Source organism: Neoarius graeffei, chromosome 26 (genome assembly GCF_027579695.1).
Source record: "Neoarius graeffei isolate fNeoGra1 chromosome 26, fNeoGra1.pri, whole genome shotgun sequence".
NCBI classification, from domain to species: Eukaryota; Metazoa; Chordata; class Actinopteri; order Siluriformes; family Ariidae; genus Neoarius; species Neoarius graeffei.
In genome coordinates this window covers 17,430,170-17,451,850 of record NC_083594.1, presented here as the reverse complement: position 1 = coordinate 17,451,850, position 21,681 = coordinate 17,430,170, and the positions used below count along the sequence as shown (strand labels likewise).

General features: G+C 42.1%; 1 protein-coding gene across 3 annotated transcripts in view; it reads left to right on the top strand.

Annotated features, from left to right (window-relative positions):
• The first annotated feature begins 5,309 nt into the window (after positions 1 to 5,309).
• Positions 5,310 to 21,681, top strand: part of si:dkey-49n23.1 (semaphorin-3D) — a 152,310-nt gene continuing 135,938 nt past the window's right edge. Inside the window, exons 1-2 of one of the 3 annotated variants that reach the window (XM_060910316.1) lie at positions 5,310 to 5,400; positions 5,940 to 5,984. The gene's annotated coding sequence lies outside the window, so the exon portion shown is untranslated. Of the gene's footprint in view, positions 5,401 to 5,939; positions 5,985 to 14,901; positions 15,017 to 21,681 lie in introns of those variants that run through there. The other 2 variants (XM_060910315.1, XM_060910317.1) reach the window with 2 other exon arrangements.

Sequence of the window (21,681 nt, the reverse complement as noted above, 5' to 3'; positions counted from 1 at the left end):
GCAATGCAATAATTTAAAAATCTCAAAAACTGATATTGTATTCACAATAGAAGATAGACAACATATCAAATGTCGAAAGTGAGACATTTTGAAATTTCATGCCAAATATTGGCTCATTTGAAATTTCATGACAGCAACACATTTCAAAAAAGTTGGGACAGGGGCAGTAAGAGGCTGGAAAAGTTAAAGGTACAAAAAAGGAACAGCTGAAGGACCAAACTGCAACTCATTAGGTCAATTGGCAATAGGTCATTAACATGACTGGGTATAAAAAGAGCATCTTGGAGTGGCAGCGGCTCTCAGAAGTAAAGAATGGAAGAGGATCACCAATCCCCCTAATTCTGCGCCGACAAATAGTGGAGCAATATCAGAAAGGAGTTCGACAGTGTAAAATTGCAAAGAGTTTGAACATATCATCATCTACAGTGCATAATATCATCAAAAGATTCAGAGAATCTGGAAGAATCTCTGTGCATAAGGGTCAAGGCCGGAAAACCATACTGGGTGCCCATGATCTTCGGGCCCTTAGACGGCACTGCATCACATACAGGCATGCTTCTGTATTGGAAATCACAAAATGGGCTCAGGAATATTTCCAGAGAACATTATCTGTGAACACAATTCACCGTGCCATCCGCCGTTGCCAGCTAAAACTCTATAGTTCAAAGAAGAAGCCATATCTAAACATGATCCAGAAGCGCAGACGTCTTCTCTGGGCCAAGGCTCATTTAAAATGGACTGTGGCAAAGTGGAAAACTGTTCTGTGGTCAGACGAATCAAAATGTGAAGTTCTTTATAGAAATCAGGGACGCCATGTCATTCGGACTAAAGAGGAGAAGGACGACCCAAGTTGTTATCAGCGCTCAGTTCAGAAGCCTGCATCTCTGATGGTATGGGGTTGCATTAGTGTGTGTGGCACGGGCAGCTTACACATCTGGAAAGACACCATCAATGCTGAAAGGTATATCCAGGTTCTAGAGCAACATATGCTCCCGTCCAGATGACGTCTCTTTCAGGGAAGACCTTGCATTTTCCAACATGACAATGCCAAACCACATACTGCATCAATTACAGCATCATGGCTGCGTAGAAGAAAGGTCTGGGTACTGAACTGGCAAGCCTGCAGTCCAGCTCTTTCACCCATAGAAAACATTTGGCGCATCATAAAACGGAAGATATGACAAAAAAGACCTAAGACAGTTGAGCAACTAAAATCCTACATTAGACAAGAATGGGTTAACATTCCTATCCCTAAACTTGAGCAACTTGTCTCCTCAGTCCCCAGACGTTTACAGACTGTTGTAAAGAGAAAAGGGGATGTCTCACAGTGGTAAACATGGCCTTGTCCCAACTTTTTTGAGATGTGTTGTTGTCATGAAATTTAAAATCACCTAATTTTTCTCTTTAAATGATACATTTTCTCAGTTTAAACATTTGATATGTCATCTATGTTCTATTCTGAATAAAATATGGAATTTTGAAACTTCCACATCATTGCATTCTGTTTTTATTTACAATTTGTACTTTGTCCCAACTTTTTTGGAATCGGAGTTGTACTTCATAAACAATTTTTTTCCACTTCCCGTTGTCACATCGCAAAAATTCAAGAACCACAAGGTTACTGAGAATACTGACTACGTCATCAGTATTTGTGTACTGGGGAAATCTGCACGGGAAACAATAACGTAGAAAGCAAAGACCAAAACGCGATGCATGAGTAGCCACTGCAGGCCGCTAGTGGTAGGCAGAAACAATACAAGCGCTATGCAGGTCATTGTAATGTAACTATTAACTGGGTTCTCTTTATCTACTTGTAGGACTTGTGTGAATATCTGATGATGTTTTAGATCATATTTATGCAGAAACATAGAAAATTCTAAAGGGTTCAGAAACTTTCAAGCACCACTGTATGTTAAAAAATAAGTCAAGTCAAGTTTATTTGTATAGCGCTTTTAACAATAAACATTGTCGCAAAGCAGCTTTACAGAATTTGAACGACTTAAAACATGAGCTAATTTTATCCCTAATCTATCCCCAATGAGCAAGCCTGTGGCGACGGTGGCAAGGAAAAACTCCCTCAGATGACATGAGGAAGAAACCTCAAGAGGAACCAGACTCAAAAGGGAACCCATCCTCATTTGGGCAACAACAGACAACATGACTAGAACATTAACAGTTTTAACATGAAGACAGTTTCGTTGATGTTATAACTCTTCATTGATGGAAACTTGAGTGCAAAACTGTTCATGACAACTGCAGTCCTAAAGTTAGCAAGTCAACTGTAGTCCTCAGCCATAAAAGCATTACTGTAAGTGTCCAGAGTGTCCTCCAAGTGTGACTTTCAACTGTCCACATGGGGACGTCCTCCACAGGAGCGATGCAATGAGACTCCAACCAGACACAGGGCACCAGGATGGATCAGGCAGGTCCGAGGAGCAGAAGAGGTCAGCATCTTGATCTCAGGATTGACGTGTAACTCAGAGGGACAGATTTTTTTTTGGGGGGGAGAGAGAGAGAGAGAGAGAGAGAGAAACACAGATTGTTAGGTACGCCCAATGTCATCTGAATAAATAGGAACAGTATACATATTGCACGGAGTACAAACCAGGACTCCGGCAACTAACTATGACAGCATAACTAAAAGGGGAGAGCCAGAAGGTAACACAGGCATGGAAAAAAAAATTATAAGGGTATTTGAAGAATACACATGCACACTTCAAGCACAGTGAAATTAATCCTCTGTATTTAACCCGTCTGAAGCAGTAAACACACATGCACAGAGCAGTGGGCAGCCTGGAGGACTAGCAGCCTAGTTGGGGGTCGTGCCTGGAGGATGCTCTGGACTCTTGCAGTGGTGCTTTTGTGGCTGGGGACTGCAGTTGACTTGCTGACTTTAGGACTGCAGTTGACTTGCTGACTTTGGGACTATGGTTGTCGTGAACGGTTTTGCGCTCAGATTTCCATCGGTGGGGGGTTTATAGCATCAACGAAGCTGACTTTATGTTAGGACTGTTAATGTGATAGTCATGTTGTCTGTTGTTGCCCGGATGGGGATGGGTTCTCTTTGGAGTCTGGTTCCTCTCGAGGTTTCTTCCTCATGTTGTCTGACGGAGTTTTTCCTTGCCACCGTCACCACAGGCTTGCTCACTGGGGATAGATTAGGGATAAAATTAGCTTATATTTTAAGTCGTTCAAATTCTGTAAAGCTGCTTTGGGACAATGTTTATTGTTAAAAGCGCTATACAAATAAACTTGACTTGACACTTGAGTGCCCAAGGAGCAGTCAGGGGTTAGGTACCTCGCTCAAGGGCACTTCAGCCCAAGGCCACCCCATGTTAACCTAACTGCTTGTCTTCGGACTGTGGTGGAAACCGGAGCACCCAGACACGGGGAGAACATGCAAACTCTACACAGACAGGCGTGGTTTTAAGGGGTGGCAAAAGGTGGCAGTTGCCACTGTAAAAATATGTCTTGCCACCACAGTTTCCCCCCTATTTTAAAAAGAATTATTTATTAAAACACATTTTTGAAATTCAGTTATCTATCTACTGTACAGAGATACTAAGCCCTCATCTCATCTCTACCTACCGTTATTTACGTTATTTCCCACCCCACCCCACCCCTGGAATTTTGAAATGGTTTCACCCAGAGAGAGACGTTCTTCTGTTATGATTCTTCTGAATGCTCGACTTCTGATGAGGCAACGTGCTGGAGCAAAGAGGTTGGTCAAATTGTTTTCACCTGATAGAACACAGTCTTGTCCTTTCTATGTTAAATGCATTTTGGTACTCAATTATTCTTTTAGCCCAGCTATCTTTATTATCAATATTTTTTATATTGGTCGGTCAGCAACTAGACTAGCACGTTAGTCTTGCTCCGCTAGCATAGAAGCTTTAGTTAGCTATCTGTCCCATGATCTGTCCTGACCTTAGTTTGCAGAGATTACACTAGCAGTAGCTCGCTAATCAATGTGTAACTAACATTTTGTCAAGGCTGGCATTATGCCCTACCTATACTGTTAATGAGGTAAGGTATTTATCATTCAGTTAAAATGTGCTGGTGGGGTCCGTTTTGCTTTTGTGCCAGGGAACCTTTCTTGAGCGTAAGTAAAAATTATTTCTACGATTTGCATAAACTGCTGCATCGACAACCTATGCCCCCCTCCTGGAACCTATGCCCCTCCAAGGAAAAATCTCTGGATCTGCCACTGCACACAGAAAGGCCCTTGTCGGCTGGGTTCGAACCCGGAATCTTCTTGCTGTGAGGTGACCGTGCTAACCGCTACACCACCGTGCCACCCTATTGAAGGCTGTGCCCCAGTAGAGCTTGATGTCTTGCAACGCCCCTGCATAGGCTACACTTACCCCTTTTCCACCAAATCAGTTCCAGGGCTGGTTCAGGGGGCAGCACGGTGGTGTAGTGGTTAGCGCTGTTGCCTCACAGCAAGAAGGTCCGGGTTCGAGCCCCGTGGCTGGCGAGGGCCTTTCTGTGCGGAGTTTGCATGTTCTCCCCGTGTCTGTGTGGGTTTCCTCCGAGTGCTCTGGTTTCCCCTACAGTCCAAAGACATGCAGGTTAGGTTAACTGGTGACTCTAAATTGACCGTAGGTGTGAATGGTTGTATGTGTCAGCCCTGTGATGACCTGGCGACTTGTCCAGGGTGTACCCCGCCTTTCGCCCGTAGTCAGCTGGGATAGGCTCCAGCTTGCCTGCGACCCTGTAGAACAGGATAAAGCGGCTAGAGATAATGAGATGAGTTCCAGGGCTGGTTCAACTTGCGAGCCAGCTGAGAACCAGTTTGCTTTTCCATAGCTCGGGGTGCTAAGGGGAGCCACATGATTACGTCGCTGTATACGTCAGTTACGTCACTGCGTTTGCATAAACCTTGGCGCGAACATCGACGCAACAACAACAACAACAATAATGGATGACTTCGCGTTTGTACAGCTGCTGCTTCTCGTCACTTAAAAATGGCGACCTTTCGCGGTCTTACTATTGTTGTTGGTCTTAACAACTCCCCACCGCTGACGTAAGCGGTTCTTTCGTCTGGCCCAGCAAAGAGTTGGTGCTAGTCTGGAACCGGTTTTTCTGGCCCCAGAGCCAGTTCTTTGTCAGTGGAAACAGAAAACCCGGTTCCAAACTAAGCACTGGCCCCAAACCAGCCCTGGTGGAAAAGGGGACTGAAAACATAGAACTGGCTGTAACATTCTCAGAGTTTATGACCCCGTTCGCTTTCCATAGTTGGTCGGCTCGACTCAGCCCGCACGTGCCCGTTGTTTATAGCTTCTGGCAAAGAGAGACTTGGGAAAGAGACGCGCGCGCGTCATCCACATTCAAACCGGTGCAGAAAGCGGAATAATAAAGAGTCATTAATTCAGTGAAGAAGAAGAAATATACCATTTGGTAAGTTTTATATATATACTTAAAGTATATATATATATATATATATATATATATATATATATATATATATATATTTATTTTTTTAAGATACTTGGTTTCTGTTTTTGGATATTTAACCTGGTTTAATTATGGAGTGTAAACTCCCAGTGACATTATAATATTATTAGACCAGTCTAAGCTTTTCCTCCTGACAATAATAAAGGTGTTAATACTCCTGCCAGAAAAATAATTTGAATGAGATGAATTTTATTTTATAATTTTATCATTTAATTATAATATAAAAATAATAATTATTTTTTTAAATATATATTTCAAAATATCACACTTTCCTGCAACGTGAATATTAAAAGTGACACACAATAAGTCAGACAATAAATAGTGTTTGTTTGTGGTGAGTAATGTCCTCTAATTGTGTTCTTTTCCTGTTATGTTACTTCCATCCATGAAACTTGCTGTGTTGCTCATGACCTGCTTGTCTCCATCTGTGTAGGTGAAGGTTGGGGAAAAAAAATGTTTAAAAAAGTTATTTTCTTCCTCAGCAGGAACATTTGAGCCTCAAATGTGACTCAAGTCGACTTTTTCAGGTACAGAATTGAAATTATCGTGTGCATTTTGTTTCTTTCGAACTTAAGAGCCATTTATGTCGCATAACTGGTCCCTGCTGTGTCTCTGACAGTGCAGACTGTAAAGATAATTCATGTCTTTGTCTTAGAAGAATAACAGGTTCAACCAGAGTTCTTGTCTGTTGAAGCAGAACGTCGCATGTTCTTAGGCTGACCATGTTATTCTGAATAATACACTTTTGTAATTTACCAAATGTTTAAATGGTGCTTGGGCGGCACGGTTAGCACTGTCGCCTCACAGCAAGAAGGTTCTGGGTTTGAGCCCGGTGGCTGACGGGGGCCTTTCTGTGTGGAGTTTGCATGTTCTCCCCGTGTCCCCGTAGGTTTCCTCCGGGTGCTCCGGTTTCCCCCACAGTCCAAAGACATGCAGGTTAGGCTAATTGGTGGCTCTAAATTGACCATAGGTGCGAATGTGAGTGTGAATGGTTGTTTGTCTTGATGTGTCAGCCCTGCGATGACCTGCCCAAGGACGCGTTATCCTAATGGGCTTCATGGGCAGCTGCCCAGGGCCTCGGCCACTAGGGGGCCTCGGAGGTAGCGAGATCGGAAAATATGAAACGATATTTTCAGACGTTTTGATCGTATTGATAACATTTTTGATGCATTTCGCCACCCGTAAGGAAGCCCACCTTGTCCCGTCGCATAAATCACCCGTCATTGTCAATATGATCACTGTCCACCATGTCTTCACACGCTACGCCAGCTTGAGTTCAATGATTTAATGAATGACTTTGCTTTCCAGAAAAGTAGGAAAGTGCCCTTGTAAGTTGACCCATGGCTGTCAAACTGAATGCGCAAAGCTGTGTGCCACTGCTGTTTGGGACATTACGTGTGTGAAAGGATGAAATGTTTCACATAGCCTAACATTTTGAGATTTATTTCTGAGAAGCAAGATATTTTTCTTTCTTTGTTATCGCTCTTTGTTTTCACAAGTTAAAAGTCGCTTGGATTCCAAAATGAAAACGAACGGTTATATACCAAATGAATGTTCTTGTTCTGAATACTAAAGAAACTGTTGTAGGCCTAGGTTATGTTCTTGACATGTTGTTCATTGACTCACTCATTCAAAGGCTTCTTGAGGCTAAACTTTAGTTAACCAGACTTGTTAACCGTGATGGATTTTTTCACCATGCAATTGCCTATTTCACCATTGCTTTTTCTCGATTAAATAGGTGTTGATGGATATAAAGTTTTATCGTTCAATAGTATTTCTAATTGTGCCACTGTCATTATTTAAGTTTCTGTGTCTAGTTAGACAGGCACGTCTGAGGGGGTGAATTTGCTGAGCGCAGTTGACAACAGGTGGGGGTGGGGCCTCGGGGGGGTGTCTGCCCAGGGCCTCGGCAAGGGTTAACGCGGCCCTGGACCTGCCAACTTGTCCAGGTGTACCCCACCTCTCACCCATAGTCAGCTGGGATAGGTGCCATCTTGCCTGCGACCCTGTACAGCATAAGCAGCTACAGATAATCGATGGATGGTGCTATTCCATTCAGCTAGCATGAATGGAATATATCTGATATATCACGAAAAAATCCAGCCAATATTATTATTATTATTATTATTATTATTATTATTATTATTATACATACACATTCCTTTCGGGTGTTCAACATGTCTTTCTCTTTCAAAATTCTCTCAAAATCTTCCGTATTTAATGAAGCAAGCCTGGCGGCCGTGTTTGTTTACAAATTGTCCCAGTCGCTCGCTAGCGTGGAAGTTTTACATCTCTGACGTGTGACGTCATGTTGTCTTGACAACCATGCAATATCGTAAACCATATTCAATGCTCATTCTCCATTGATTAGAGTGATGTAATACACATAGGGTAAGCGATATGCTAACAATATTGCATGCTATCAAACCAAATGAATGAAACCCGCTGAAATGGAATAGAATAAGTGTTTTTATTATATCGGAAAAGTGTCCTGTATGTATAATAATGAATAATATCTGACAATGAATTTATCTCACTGGCAGCGAGGTGGGGAGTGTTGTTGCCTCACAGCTCCAGAGTCCACAGTTCGTACCTGAGTTTTCCGTGAGGAATTTTAGCATGATGTCATGCCCATTATTCCCAAGATAAGCGCCAGATGTACTGATACCCTGAGCAGGATAAAGCTACTGACGATGAATGATGAATATAATCTCATACCATTTCTCTTGACTCTTCAAAAAACCATTTTATTTATTTATTTATTTTACACATCTTCATAAGTACGTCGGTGAAGAAGAGCATGTGTCAGTATTTTTTCTCACATGCACCTGATAAGGATGATGATGCATTTTGGGATTTAGAATGTTACAGTATATTGCACTAATCTATTACCGTACGAGCTATATATAAAACACTGACAGATGAAGTGAATAACATTGATGATTTCATTACAGTGGCACCTGTCAAAGGGTGGGATATATTCGGCAGCAAGATCTCAAAGTTGATGTGTTGGAAGCAGGAAAAATGGGCAAACGTAAGGATCTGAGTGACTTTGACAAGGACAAAATTGTAATGGTTAGGTGACTGGGTCTGAGCATCTCCAAAATGACACATCTTATGGGGTGTTCCTGATATGCAGTGGTTAGTACCTACCAAAAGTGCTCCAAGGAAGGACAACTGGTGACAGGGCCATGGGTGTTGAATGCTCACTGATTCACATGGGGCACAAAGTCTAGCCCATATGGTCCAATCCTACAGAAGAGCTACTGTAGCACAAACTGCTGAAAAAGTTAATGCTGGCTAAAACAGAAAGAACCTGCTTGCTGTGATTTGACAATTCTAACCACTGCATCATCGTACCATCCAACTATGTGAGTGTGTGTATACAGAGAGAGAGAGAGAGAGAGAGAGAGAGAGAGACTTTTAATATTGATGACTGGTAACTTTTTGATTTTGCTGGCAATTTCCTGCAGTCACGCTGCAGATGACTGGGTCATAGTCGAGTGCAGTTTGTGGTTTTCCTGCTCAAATTTATCAGATTCAAGTAACCAGTTAATCCTAAGGCTTAGTATGTGTCTTGGAGCATGGAAATCATAAACCTGTCCTGAACTCTGACTCTGGACTGGGCTCTGAAACTTGAGATGGTGAAATGGAGTGTTTAATTGACACATTTGAATTGTTATTTTTGGGACGCGTCCCTTTTTCCTCCATGATGGCCAGAAAGATGGCCAAGACCTTTTTTATTTGAACTTTGCTGATGAAACCCATCTGTTTGCATCACACTAGGAACAGAATATTACAGTCTAGCAAAATCCGGTCTTACTTGGGAGCTGAGAAGTTATAGAGCAATGACCCATCAATGGCTCTCTGGAGGTCTTGGGATTTGAGCTCACAACCTTCCAATTGCTGATATAGAACTGATTTTCATATTTAACATGCTTACTGTTCTAAGATGAAGGATGTCTTTAAGTATGGTTTGAAAATGTGAAGATTAGAAAAAAACTTCACCTGGTCTTTTTTTCAGTCTTCACCTGTCCTGGTTGGGTGAGCCTGTGCTCACTGTAGCCTCACATTCCTGTTCTTAGCTGACAGGAGTAGAACCCAGTGTGGTCTTTTACTATTGTAGCCCATCAGCCTCAGGGTTTGATGGGTTATTTGTTTTGAGATGCTTTTCTTCTCACAACGGTTGTAAAGAGTGCTTATTTGGAGTACTATTGCCTTCCTGTCAGCTCAAACCAGTCTGGCCAATCTCATCTGACCTCTCGAATTCACAAGATGTTTCCACCTGCACTCAGAACTGCTGCTCACTGGATGTTTTTCCCCCTGCACCATTCTGCACAAACTCTAGGGACTTTCTGTTGTGTGAAAGTGCCAGGAAATCAGCAGTTTCTGAAATATTCAAACCAGCTTGTCTCGCACCAACAACCATACTCCAGTCAAAGTCAGTTGTTAAGATATTTTCCAGTGCTGATGTTTGATGCAAACATCCACTGAAGCTATTGACCTGTCTCTGCATAATGTTATGCATCATGCCACAAAATGGCTCCCATAAACAAACGTTCACCGGAGTGAATATAAAGAAACACAACAAAATAAAACAAGCATGGCTTGGTTAATTACATAAATTACATAATGAGCCTTGCTTGTTAGTTTGCACTCATATTTGCGTTCATGAAAAAGACCAACAGATTTCATTGTCTGCCCAAGGAATTGTATTCAAATTTGCAAAACATAACATCTCATCTCATCTCATTATCTCTAGCCGCTTTATCCTGTTCTACAGGGTCGCAGGCAAGCTGGAGCCTATCCCAGCTGACTACGGGCGAAAGGCGGGGTACACCCTGGACAAGTCGCCAGGTCATCACAGGGCTGACACATAGACACAGACAACCATTCACACTCACATTCACACCTACGGTCAATTTAGAGGCACCAGTTAACCAAACCTGCATGTCTTTGGACTGTGGGGGAAACTGGAGCACCCGGAGGAAACCCACGCGGACACAGGGAGAACATGCAAACTCCGCACAGAAGGGCCCTCGCCGGCCATGGGGCTCGAACCTGGACCTTCTTGCTGTGAGGTGACAGCGCTAACCACTACACCACCGTGCCGCCCCAAAACATAACATGATATAAAATAATTAAATAATATTGGCTGGCTTGGAGTGGTATATCAGATATATTCCATTCAGCTGGCATGATATTGAACGAGTTGAAGATGAGAAGCTGAATGGAATATATCTGATATACCATGAAAACAAGCCAGATTTAGGCACTATCGAAAAGCGGAGCTCCCATCTGTTTCTGAGTTGTAGAATTTTCTTATATCATAGCCAGTCTCTTTTGTTTTATTTCCTTACTGGCTAACACTGGCCACTAGACGGTGTGTAGGACTGGTAATTACTAACACTGGCCACTAGGCGGTGTGTATGATTAGTAATTACTAACACTGGCCACTAGGTGGTGTGTAGGACTGGTAATTACTAACACTGGCCACTAGGCAGTGTGTAGGACTGGTAATTACTAACACTGGCCACTAGGCGGTGTGTAGGACTGGTAATTACTAACACTGGCCACTAGGTGGTGTGTGTGACTGGTAATTACTAACACTGGCCACTAGGCGGTGTGTGTGACTGGTAATTACTAACACTGGCCACTAGGTGGTGTGTGTGACTGGTAATAACTAACACTGGCCACTAGGCGGTGTGTAGGACTGGTAATTACTAACACTGACCACTAGGCGGTGTGTGTGACTGGTAATTACTAACACTGGCCACTAGGCGGTGTGTAGGACCGGTAATAACTAACACTGGCCACTAGGTGGTGTGTGTGACCGGTAATTACTAACACTGGCCACTAGGCGGTGTGTATGACCGGTAATTACTAAGGCGGTGTGTATGATTAGTAATTACTAACACTGGCCACTAGGTGGTGTGTGTGACTGGTAATTACTAACACTGGCCACTAGGCGGTGTGTAGGACTGGTAATTACTAACACTGACCACTAGGCGGTGTGTAGGACTGGTAATTACTAACACTGGCTAACCACTACACCACCGTGCCGCCCCAAAACATAACATGATATAAAATAATTAAATAATATTGGCTGGCTTGGAGTGGTATATCAGATATATTCCATTCAGCTGGCATGATATTGAACGAGTTGAAGATGAGAAGCTGAATGGAATATATCTGATATACCATGAAAACAAGCCAGATTTAGGCACTACCGAAAAGCGGAGCTCCCATCTGTTTCTGAGTTGTAGAATTTTCTTATATCATAGCCAGTCTCTTTTGTTTTATTTCTTTACTGGCTAACACTGGCCACTAGACGGTGTGTAGGACTGGTAATTACTAACACTGGCCACTAGGCGGTGTGTATGACTGGTAATAACTAACACTGGCCACTAGGTGGTGTGTAGGACTGGTAATTACTAACACTGGCCACTAGGCGGTGTGTATGATTAGTAATTACTAACACTGGCCACTAGGTGGTGTGTGTGACTGGTAATTACTAACACTGGCCACTAGGTGGTGTGTGTGACTGGTAATTACTAACACTGGCCACTAGGCGGTGTGTAGGACTGATAATTACTAACACTGACCACTAGGCGGTGTGTAGGACTGGTAATTACTAACACTGGCCACTAGGCGGTGTGTAGGACTGGTAATTACTAACACTGACCACTAGGCGGTGTGTAGGACTGGTAATTACTAACACTGGCCACTAAGCGGTGTGTGTGACTGGTAATTACTAACACTGGCCACTCGGCGGTGTGTGTGACTGGTAATTACTAACACTGGCCACTAGGCGGTGTGTGTGACTGGTAATTACTAACACTGGCCACTAGGCGGTGTGTAGGACCGGTAATAACTAACACTGGCCACTAGGTGGTGTGTGTGACCGGTAATTACTAACACTGGCCACTAGGCGGTGTGTATGACCGGTAATTACTAACACTGGCCACTAGGCGGTGTGTATGACCGGTAATTACTAACACTGGCCACTAGGCGGTGTGTATGACTGGTAATTACTAACACTGGCCACTAGGCAGTGTGTATGACCGGTAATTACTAACACTGACCACTAGGCGGTGTGTATGACTGGTGGTACACGTACATGGACAAACCACAAAAAATCAACTCGATGGGTTTACCATTTTTTTCTTAGGTATGGTGCTCCGCTGGAGCTCCGCTATTATTATTATTATTATTATTATTATTATTATTATTATTATTATTATACATTAAATGGAACAATGATAGATTTTACAAAAAGTTAAGAACAGGGGGGTACCTTACCCATATCCAATGCTGATTCTGATCGAATGTAATTCGATATTCTGTCAATCCAATGTAAAAGTCAAAGTTCTAACAATAAAAATGGTACAAGTCCAAAAAGCCTGAACAACAACCCAACTTATATAAGCTATATACAGGTTGACAGTTCAAGTTCAAAGTTACTTTTGGTCGTAGTTAACCGTTACATTGCAGTTGTTCAAAACAAAAGGGCTTTTACCTCCAAGTAGAACTTTGACAACATTTCCGCTATTGCTCTCTCTTCCAGTTTTTCGATGTCCGTTGGTTTGTTTTTCTCTTCTAAATATGCGTGAAGAATATCTGGTGAAGTTTTGGTAGCCTTTCAGGTGTTCAGCGCGTCTTTCTCTTTAAATCTTCCGTTTTTAATGAAATAAACCTCGCGGCCATGTTTGTTTTCAAACTGTCACAGTCACCCGCTAGCGCAGAAGTTTTAAATCTCTGACGTGTCTCTTTTCCAGTTTTTCGATGTCTGTTGGTTTGTTTTTCTCTTGTAAATATGTGTGAAGAATATATAATGAAGTTTTGGTAGCCTTTCGGATGTTCAGCGCGTCTTTCACTTTCAAAATTCTCTCTAAATCTTCTGCTTTTCAAGAATCAAACCTCGCCGCCATGTTTGTGTACAAATTGTCACAGTCACTCACTAGTGCAGAAGTTTTACATCTCCAACGTGTCTCTTTTCCAGTTTTTTGATGTCTGTTATTATGTTTTTCTCTTGTAAATATGCATGAAGAATATATAATAAAGTATTGGTAGCCTTTCGGATGTTCAGCGCGTCTTTAGTTTCAGTTTTCAGTTTATTTATTTAGTGCTTAATCCGAGCACTGATTTAACCCTGTCTTCTCTCTTTTCTTTCCTGGCCGACAAAGAAATGATTGTGCACGTGCGCAGCAGCAAAGTTTTGTCACTGGATCTTCACATGAGCACCGAAGTGTAACGTCGTGTTGTCTTGACAACGTGCAATATTATAACAATATTGCACGCTCATTCTCCATTGGGGAGAGTGGCATAATACATGGAGGATAAGCGATATGATAACAATATTGCATGGCATCAATAAACCCACTAGAAGGGAATAGAATACATGTTTTTATTCCATGGAAAAAGTGGCCCGTATGTATAATAATTATCTCTAGCCGCTTTATCCTGTCCTACAGGGTCGCAGGCAAGCTGGAGCCTATCCCAGCTGACTACGGGCGAAAGGCGGGGTACACCCTGGACAAGTCGCCAGGTCATCGCAGGGCTGACACATAGACACAGACAACCATTCACACTCACATTCACACCTACGGTCAATTTAGAGTCACCAGTTAACCTAACCTGCATGTCTTTGGACTGTGGGGGAAACCGGAGCACCCGGAGGAAACCCACGCGGACACGGGGAGAACATGCAAACTCCGCACAGAAAGGCCCTCGCCGGCCACGGGGCTCGAACCCAGACCTTCTTGCTGTGAGGCGACAGCGCTAACCACTACACCACCGTGCCTAATTAACCCATCAAAAAATGTGGATGTACCTAATTTGGACTGTTTTTTTTTTAAATTAGTTTCAAGTAGTGATGAAAATATTAATAACCCATATGGAATGATGCAGTGTTAAAATCAAATCTGTTTTTCATTTAACATTTTTAACAGTATTCCAGCTGAAGAGTTGCACATTCTTGGCATCTTCTAACTCAGCTTCACGAGAGAGCCAAAATTTCTTGAAGTTACAGGCCAAGCTTGTGTTGGATGCTTCTTGTAACTTCTCTACGTTTACTTGGGGAAACCATCGAATTTTAATTTAAAACAAATACATTTTAATTCAGAAAGCCTTTATCGAAATGTCAGTGAGGAAATACGTATTCAGTGCAGTGTGTCGAAACTTTTGTGTGTAGTGTACAGGATATATTATTGAAAGCGCTATTGTCCTTCTCAGATTGTTAAGCAGGTAAACAGGAGATAAAAAAATAATAAGACAGTGTTGTGTAACTGTGCAGAATAAGTCTTCCTGGAACCAGGTTAGTCATTCCTATTGAATATCTGAAGTGACTAAGCTCTTTGGTATTTAAGACCTTCTTCAACTGAGAGCCCTTTGGCTAGTTAGAAAAAGAACAAAATGTGCCATTTGTCAGATGGATCCAATTTCCAGCTTGATTCTGCTGTGTTTTTAATTTTCTTTTTGCACTCTGTGGTTTTCGAGTCCGTGGTCCTAAATGCAGGTCTCCGTGAATGAGAGCTCTGGGCTGTCCTCTTACACGAAGGTATTTAGCCGAGTTCAGGACATACCATTATGTTTTATGGAGAACATTAAAGGGACTTCAATTAAATTTCATGAGTCAGTCATTTCGACTTTGACTCCCTCACCATCTGATATAGTGACTACGCTTTGTACTCGCCACACGTCCCTGTCTCGCGCCGGAGAGTCTCTGATTTATAGAAGTTCAAATCTGGTTCTGCTTATCTGAGCATCTGTTGGTTAATGGCTGTTTTAGGATCTTATCTCTAATGTCCAAAAAGGGTCACGGTGCTTTTTTACATGGGTTAAATCGATTGTCTTGGTTTTTTTTCTTCCCCCCTCAGTGGTAGGAATGATTTTGAAAAAAAAAATCTTTAAAATGTTTTTTTTTTTACATAGTTTTTGACTTGCAGTCCTGATCACCCAGAGGAAAATTTTATTTCTCATTTGTATCCCTTCTGTTGCTCAGGAGACAAAATGGTGATTCTCTTTTAAGGATCATTTAAGTATTACTTTTGTCACAGTTCTTTTTCCTAATTTTGCCTTAGGAGAAATAAAAGAAGCAAAAGATGAGACATCGCAATGAGACAAGTAGGAGTCACAAAAGAGATCTTGGTTTTTTTTCACCTTTATTGGATAGGACAGTGTAGAGACAGGAAATGAGCTGGAGAGAGAGACGGGGAGGGATCGGGAAATGACCTCGGGTCAGAATCAAACCCAGGTCCCTGGATTTATGGTATGGCGCCTTAGTCGACCGAGCCACAACTAAGACTATTTTATTAGTTGACTAATTTCAACTTTCGTGAGAAATAACGCGAACTTCTGCATCATGCGGGATTTGCGGGCGGGAGCGGGACAAAATATGGCAGGCGCGGGCGGGAGCGGGACTGAAAATCATAATTCTTTGCGGGAGCGGGTGGGAGCGGGACTGCACAATGCGGGAGCGGGCGGGAGCGGGACTGAAAATTCTGTCCCGCGCAGACCGCTAATCTGAGTATTGTTTAAGCCTTTGTTGAGATCTCTTTTGTAAATCAAAAAAGGACGAAACTGAGATGACTAGAATGAGAATGGTTCAAGATTGTGTAGAGACCTCTTTTACAAAACTGACGGAGCCTAATCTGAGACTCACCAAATAGATCTGAAATGAGAATTGTGTGAGTTTACAGAGAGAGCTCTCTGGTGGATCAGCCTGAGTAAAGTATGAGATGTATAAATTGGTCAACACTGAGCATTATTTAAAACATTGTTGAGAAATCATTTGTAGATTAAAGGGAGTCTACAATGAGATAACTTAACTCTTTTGCTCCAGAGACAAACCTGAGAAGCAGGAGACAAAAGCAATAATCTCATTTTAATATCACTATGATCTCATTATTGTCTAGGAGAAACAATTGAGAAAGAGAAGAGATCTCATTTTAAAATTTCCTTTCCTCTGGGCAGTTTCCTTTTGAACAAATAAGCTAAAGAAGTTGCAAATGTTATTGGCGATAGAATATTTAGCTTACGAAATGGAAATTTGTGTTGATTATACTGTAACTTCGCAACAAACAAATAAGGAATTAAACATGATGGCGCGGTATCCGGTTATTTAGCACAAAAGCCTTTTAGCACAACTCTGGATTATGGTCACAATAATAATAATAATAATAATAATAATAATAAATACTCATCTTGATATAGGAAGGGGTTTATTATGATTGCTTAGGGACTGGAAGCCGGAATTTGTGCTGCTGGGCATGTTAAGGATCAGTCGTTGATCCCTGAAACATGAACTGAAAATCTGATTCTTTGGTGTCTTTGGATATTTATAGTTAAGCTATAACAAACCTTGAATTGTCGGGACCTTCATAGATAACTTCAGTCACTTCTGATCATATCACAAATTCAACTGACTGTCAATAATTACGCGTTTGCTGAATTAATTAACCGGGGACTATGTCTCTCGCACTGCTTGACAACATGTGTTTTGCCGACTAAGAAGTAACCAACAGTTGTGATATGTAAACAAACGAAAGAAACTTCCACGAAAGCATCCTAGAACGAATGGGAATTAAATTAAAGTGCAATATAAACGTTCAGGAATGACAAAACAACCAAAATTAAGATATCAATTGTTTATAATACGCCAATGGTGAAGCAAGATGAAGATGAAGAAGAGATTACGCTAAGGTGTAAGGGTTGTTTGATCATCAAGACAAGTCTCGAAGCTGTGGCGAGTTTACAGGCAAATCGCTCATTTTCGATCGGAATCTTGGCAACTTTCATAAAAAAAAATAAAAAAAATCCATCAAACATCTTTAAACATGGCGGCACGGTGGTGTAGTGGTTAGCGCTGTCGCCTCACAGCAAGAAGGTCCGGGTTCGAGCCCCGTGGCTGGCGAGGGCCTTTCTGTGTGGAGTTTGCATGTTCTCCCCGTGTCCGCGTGGGTTTCCTCCGGGTGCTCCGGTTTCCCCCACAGTCCAAAGACATGCAGGTTAGGTTAACTGGTGACTCTAAATTGACCGTAGGTGTGAATGTGAGTGTGAATGGCTGTCTGTGTCTATGTGTCAGCCCTGTGATGACCTGGCAACTTGTCCAGGGTGTACCCCGCCTTTCGCCCGTAGTCAGCTGGGATAGGCTCCAGCTTGCCTGCGACCCTGTAGAACAGGATAAAGCGGCTAGAGATAATGAGATGAGATGAATGAAAGAAACATCATACTTCATTTTATAGTTACATTGTGTAGAAAGGAATGCCCGCAAATCAAGGTCCTGTTATCACTTCCATTACAACAGCTATAAAAAGTCGTTCCCTCACCAGCCTCTCTTTTCTTCTCTCTCTCTCTCTCTCTCTCTCTCTCTCTCTCTCTCTCCCATAAAGTTTGCAAGAGAAAATAATGCAGTTTGCCATGTTACAGATAAACTGAAAGTTGTTTAACTCCCAAAAAAGCTATATTGGTCTTTGTTTTTTGATTGCTTAAATTCTGATTGAGAAATATAACACGATACTTTGCATTGTATTTCCTGATTGTAGAATCAGTTTAAATCAGTGTAAAAACAGCAAGGTGCCATATATACAGTATACGTTAACAAACGTAATGCAAATATTGAGAGCTACAGTACACTTAGCATTCTCATTAGAACTTACTCTAAATTGTTACAAAGTAAGAAATTATATATATATATATATATATATATATATATATATATATATATATATATGCTATTTACCAGCTTAAGGTCAGTCCGTATCGTGAAATACCGTGACCAAGGTCTTGAAAGTACTGAGCGAGGCCCACTGGGGTGAGGTCAGTATTTAAGGCCGAGGTCACGGTATTTCACCATACGGACCGACATTAAGCTGGTAAATAATATATTTATTTTTTTTCTTTACCAAATTCTAACAGAAAACGAGAGCGCCCGAAAGGGAAAACCGAGCCGAGCCGCCATTTTGAATCCTCATTCACGGCTGTAATGCAAATTGCTTTCTCCTCGGTATACAAGTGCACTTCCATGGCAGGAAAAAACTACATTTTGCCGCCTATGTAGTCCCCTATTTATTCAAATAGGAGTCATTCAGGATTCAGCCATGTTTTTGCTTGGCGTTAGCAAGTTACAGGCTTTTAGCTTTCTCCTGAAATGTTTTCTTTTATTTCTTCTTCCTCAGGGTAGTAAAACTCACTTTCCCTGTGAACACTGTCGTTATCAATATCCATGCTGTAAAATTAACGCTATTTTGAATCCTCATTCACGGCTGTAATGCAAATGGCTTCCTCCTCAGTATACAAGTGCACTTCCATGGCAGGAAAAACAACCCTACATTTTGCTGCCTATGTAGTCCTCCAGAGGTCCGTAACCGGGGTCCGTAACTGGAGTCCGTACCATAGGATACGGACCCACTCGCCAGCCAATCAGAGCGCAGGATTTGATGGAAACCGCATCGCGAAAAAAATAAACATATTTATTATACATACAGGACACTGTTTCAATGGAATTAAAACACTTATTCTATTCCCTTCTAGCGGGTTTCATTCCTTTGGTTCGATAGCATGCAGTATTGTTAGCATATCGCTTATCCTACGTGCATTACTGTACGTCACTCTACCCAATGGAGAATGAGCATTGAATATGGTTTACGATACTGCATGGTTGTCCAGACAGCATGACATCACACGTCGGAGTTGACACGAATATCAAACGCGAAAGTTTCCTGCTGCGCATGCGCCAAAGCATTTCTTTGTTTGCCGGGAAGGAGAAAGACGTGTTGAATACCCGAAAGGCTTGCAAAACTTCATGAGATCTTCTTCATGCATATTTACAAGAGAAAAACATTTCAACGGACATCGAAAAACTGGAAAAGAGACACATCGGAGATGTAAAAACCTTCGTGCTAGCGAGCGGCTGTGACGATTTGTAAACAAACACAGCCGCCAGGTTTGCTTTGTTAAATAGGGAAGATTTTGAGAGAATTTTGGAAGAGAAGAATGCGTTCCATCTTCGACTCATTCAATATCATGCTAGCTGAATGGAATATATCTGATATACCATGAAAAAAGCCAGCCAATATTTAAATATTCGGAACATTTTCAAATAGATTTGTACAGAAAAGTTGTTCTGACTGCTCTAATAGCTATACGCAATAACAGACCCCGCAGTGAATACCTATAGAAAAAAAACATTATAACAAATGTGTCAGTGAAGTCCAGATCATCCTACACAACACTAATAATCATATCGTAAGGATTTGTGGTGCATTGAATCAATTCAGTCCTAACGTCCTTCTTGGACAGTTGAGGAATTGGCTACTAAACTCTAGTTGGTGATGCTCCCGAATGATGCAACTGTCCAGGAGTTTATTGAACCATAGCCATCTATGGCAGGGAGTTCAAGAGAACATATCTTCCCTGGCTTTCTTGGTGGGAAGAACGATCTTCTCTCCCAGGTCAGTAAGAGCAAGCTGTTGCAGCTTTACATGCATCAGAGGAAGCATGCGTTAGCCTTCACTTTTCCAGACTGGTGCAATAGGGAAGACCTAACCGGTCCATGGGAATTGGTTAAGACTTAAAGTGCTGATGACACGTTTTTGACATCTTTGGTGATGTTTTATAACATAAAAAGTAATTCCCGATGATCCATATATTAATTCACGAAGGCGCCTATTTTACAAGTTATGATAAAAAACGCGGCTATTTGGGCAAATTTGACGGGGCTGCAGCACCCAGGAGACGAAAGAGGAGGAGGAGCTATATGATGTCAGCGAAAGAACCTTCCTCCTAACTTACCAGTTTGTTGTTGAGGTGACAGGTGTTCAGTTTGTCATTATTAGTATTATTATTATACATTATTATATATATATATTAGTTATTATGCCTTCGCGTTGTGTTGCCAGCTTTTGCTCCAAAACCCACAAGGATGGGGTAAGTTTATTCAAGTTTCTCAGAGATCCCGAGCTGCATGCGAAGTGGGTGAAGCAAGTCAGGCGCACTCGTGACAAGTGGGAGCCCTCACCAACATCCGTCCTGTGCTCTGAACACTTCGATTTGGATTGTTTTGACACCCTTCCCAGCTTAAAAGAATCTCTTGGGTGTTCAGTTCAGCACAAACGTGTGTTACTACCATCAGCAGTGCCTACACAGTGTTGCCAGATTGGGAGGTTTCCCGCCCAGTTGAGCGGTTTCAACAGATACTGCTGATGTTTTCCAGCCCAAAATATGTTCAAAACCCACCAAAATGCACTTGAAACCGCTCAACTGGGCGGGATTCCTCCCAATCTGGCAACACTGCCAGTATTCCGGAGGGGGTCTACTCGTAGCTATGCCGGATCCAGAGACAGTCCTCCTGTCAGAACATGTGTTGTGAAACGACATAAGATAAAGATACGTAGAGCTATAGATTCTACATGATAATCATAAATGTAATCATAAAGTCGGCGTGATATCAGTCATGTATTTGCTTGTGAAAGCTTGCGGCTTTCATGTAACTGCCGCCTAGCAACGAGAGGCAAAGGGTAAAGAGGGTAGGCTATCGTAGATTCTATTCGGAAGAGATCAACACAATTCTAGACTCCCAGAAGAGGAAGAGCTAGCACTAGAGAGTTCACCGGCATTTTCATGCGCCATTTCCATTGAGTAGAACCAGAGTAGAACAGCCAGTGAACCGCAGCGTGTTCTTCCGCTGATGTCACAGCATGGCCGCGAGCCACGGACCCAGTTTTCTTGCGCTGTGCAATTAAAAGTTGGATATTCGCGTAACAACAGCTTCTTTTCACGTAATTATAACAGAAATCTAACATGTTTGCCATGTTGTATAGTTTATTTAAGAAATTGCATAGAGTCATGTTCGTGTCATCAGCCCTTTAATTGGGAGAAACTTTAGTCAAAAACTGCCCTTGGTGGTTTTGTTACGATTCAATGATATGTTTAAAAAAGTCCCCAGTGCATGAGGCCCAGGTAAGTGTGGCGTTTCTGCTAGCAGCTGCGGTGTATTATTTCTAATAATGAATGATAATTTAGCTGAGGGAATGCATATCAGGTTGATGAGCCGACTTTTTTTTAAGCCAGGTGCGTTTCTGTTCGGTTCACTCGTAAATAAATCAGCCCCCTTGCTGTGTCTCTTTAGTCCTTGCGCTTCAGATCCTGCCCTGTTTTACGTCAGCCAAGCCTGAGATCGTCAAAGCCGTTTCCATTGTAGATGAGGAAGAGGGTCATTGTCGT